This window comes from Onychomys torridus, chromosome 3 (genome assembly GCF_903995425.1).
Source record: "Onychomys torridus chromosome 3, mOncTor1.1, whole genome shotgun sequence".
In the NCBI taxonomy this organism is placed as follows: Eukaryota; Metazoa; Chordata; class Mammalia; order Rodentia; family Cricetidae; genus Onychomys; species Onychomys torridus.
Genome location: NC_050445.1, coordinates 77,768,598 through 77,771,469, shown reverse-complemented (window position 1 = coordinate 77,771,469; position 2,872 = coordinate 77,768,598). Strand labels below are relative to the sequence as shown.

Here is a 2,872-nt window from a genome sequence, read left to right as displayed (position 1 = left end):
AAAAGAAACTAAATTTCCAAAGATGTTTTTAAATGCTTGAAGATAGGCTTTTAGATTTTATAATTCCTATGTTGCCTTTTAAAATAGAAAGGTATGTATCCTTACAAAACATTCCAATGACCAGCACAGAAATAAAGTATTTGTCTGAAAAAGGAAATTGTTAGAAAGGGATAAAAAATCAGGTAGCTCATTACTAGAATATAAACATCACATGGAAAATTTAGGTATTAACACCTGAATTATTTAAAATTTCAGTTTCTAGGCATAACACCATTTCTTTCACAATAATAATGGTGAATGAAGATTTTTTTTTTTTTACTTCCCAGTGAATTTTCTCAGTCAACAGGGAAAAAAAAAATCTTTTCTGTATCACTTCATGTTTTAATTTTGTCTTCATTTCTGAAGAAAAAGACCTGGGTGCTTATTATATTCCCCTAATTTCTTAAACTTTCACAACATTCAATTTTTTTTTTTTCTGCTTTGTGTCTTCTCTGATGTCTAAACAGATTGGAACTTTGACTAGGATTTCCCCACTGAAGACATTCATAAGGTTTCTCTCCAGTGTGACTTCGCTGATGTTAATAAGCCCAGAATTCTTTCCCACATTCAAGACACTTGTACGGTTTCTCACCGTGTGGACTCGCTGGTGCTGCACAAGGACTGAGCTTCTGCTGAAGGCTTTTTCACACTCGACACACCCATAGGGCTTCTCGCCACTGTGGATCCTCTGAAGAAGGGTGAGTGCTGAGCCCTGGCTGAAGTGCTTTCCACATTCGTCATAGATGTGCTGTTTCTTTCAAGACGGATTTCTCTTTCTTTCAAATCTGCCCTTGGGAAAACAGGTTTCTCCATATTTAAAGATTTGAGGAACACCTATATTAAGAGTGCCAGGAACATCATGAGCTTCTGCAGCTGAGGCTTTGGAGCCAGGGCTCCATTTTCTTTCCTGGCATCATCTTCACAGTGCCTCAGAGAGTGGAGTTCCCAGGATGCCCACTTGAGATGGTTCTCTACAGCATCAAGCTCAGAACTTGGTAATCCCTGAGCATCTTCTTGAGGTATCTCCACTACAGCGCTTCCCGTTTTCGCAGGCGGACCGACACCAGCTGTCCAGGATCATCAAGTTCACCCTCTGAGTCCTCTAGAATGCTCACTGCCTCCTCTCCATTCTCTGGATGATGTTCTCGAACCCAAGTCTGTAGCTCCTTGGGTAGGATGGCAACAAACTGCTCCAGCACTGCCAGCTCCAGTATCTGTTCCTCCGTGTGTGTCTCTGGTCTGAGCCACAGGCAGCAAAGTTCTCGGAGCTGGCTCACAGCCTCTCGGGACCTGGTGAATCCTGGTATCCTCCGGTCAGGGAGGTGATTCTAGGAAATGCTTGATCCCTCTTCACCATCAGGGTCCTCCTCTAGCTTCACTCAGAACTTTGTCTTCTTCATCTGGATTTGGGATAGTAAGTACTGCATCTTCTTCCACTGACTGTGCAGACATTCTGTTGCAAAACTTCAAGAAAAGGCAGGCGAGGCAGGGAAGACCTCGCTCAGAGATAACTCTGTTTTCCTCAAAGGTACTCCTGGCTTGGACCCACCGCAGCCTCACCGTCCCAGGCTACGCTGAGTGTGGAGGGGGGTGAGTGGAGGGGGGTGAGTGAAAGGTGGAGGGGTGAGTGAGAGAGGGGAGAGGGGTGGCTGGAGGGGGTAGTAGAGGGGTGAGGTGTGTGAGTGGAAGGGGGAGGGGGAGTGAAAGGTGGAGGGGTGAGTGGAGAAGGTGGGTTGCGAGGGGGAGTGAGAGGAGAGCGTGGGTGAGAAGAAAGAGACTGGAGGGTGAGTGGAGAGAGGTGGTAGGTGGAGAGGGGGTGGGTGGAGGGGTGGGTGGAGGGGTGAGAGGAGAGAAAGAGGGTGAGGTGGAGGGAGGGGAGGGTGGGTGAGTGGAGGGTGAGAGGGGAGAGGGAGGTAAGCTGGGTAGTAATATGAGAGCTTGTTGCGTGCTTAACCTAGTCTCATTCATATACACCTTTGAGACAATCCAAACTAATGTTACAGAATATTTTTTCCATTGCAAGGAGCTTTGGAAACGAGAACAAGAAAAGAGATACTTGGCTCTGCTGTGAAATAAATTCTTTCTGCATAGAACCACTGTATTAATACCATTGGAAAGGTCGGATTGAGTATGCTTTACTTCATTTAGCTTTTCTCTTCCCTGCATCAGTGAAAGTCTTCTGGAACTCCCAAACATTGTTCCTTTCATGTCAGGTAGAACCTCAAATAAAAATCTTTCTTTTGTTGTTTGTTTGGTTGTTTTAGGTTCTGTAGTGCAGATGTAAGAAGTATTTCTTCTTTTTGGTTGCTTGGATTAATCACAAGATCAGAATAAGGATAACTAGAGATGACATGCCATTTTGTACCAGGTATATGCCAAACACTAGGCTCTGATTGACAGGCCAGTCTATTTGTCTTTTCAAAATTAAATTGGAATGCTCTGTGTGTGCATCTGTGATATGTTCAAAAATAACTGATAGAAATAATATGGTTATAGAGAAGTGGAGAGAGGATGTGGGGGGGGACTTACCATCCTTTCACAAAATCTGAATTGAATCAATAGGCTATCTGAATCAGATGACTATCTGAGAGCTAGAAGTTCATATGAATCTATTTTGGGATGGCAGTTATTCTTGTCTTATATTCCTCAATGTTATGAGCATGTGGTTAGTATTATCACTGGGAGAACTTGGAATTTTAGAAATTGTAGCTATCGAGTATTGAAAAAATTACCTATGTGTTTTCAGGCACCTGCTGTGGGTCTGAGAGTCTGGGTATTATTGTAAGTTTAAAAGACAGCTACTTGGTTCCATGTGTGATATCTAATGTTAAAA

General features: G+C 43.4%; 1 pseudogene; it reads right to left on the bottom strand.

Moving 5' to 3' along the window:
* Positions 1-442: 442 nt before the first annotated feature.
* Positions 443-1,491, bottom strand: LOC118579247 (annotated as a pseudogene).
* Positions 1,492-2,872: the final 1,381 nt, after the last annotated feature.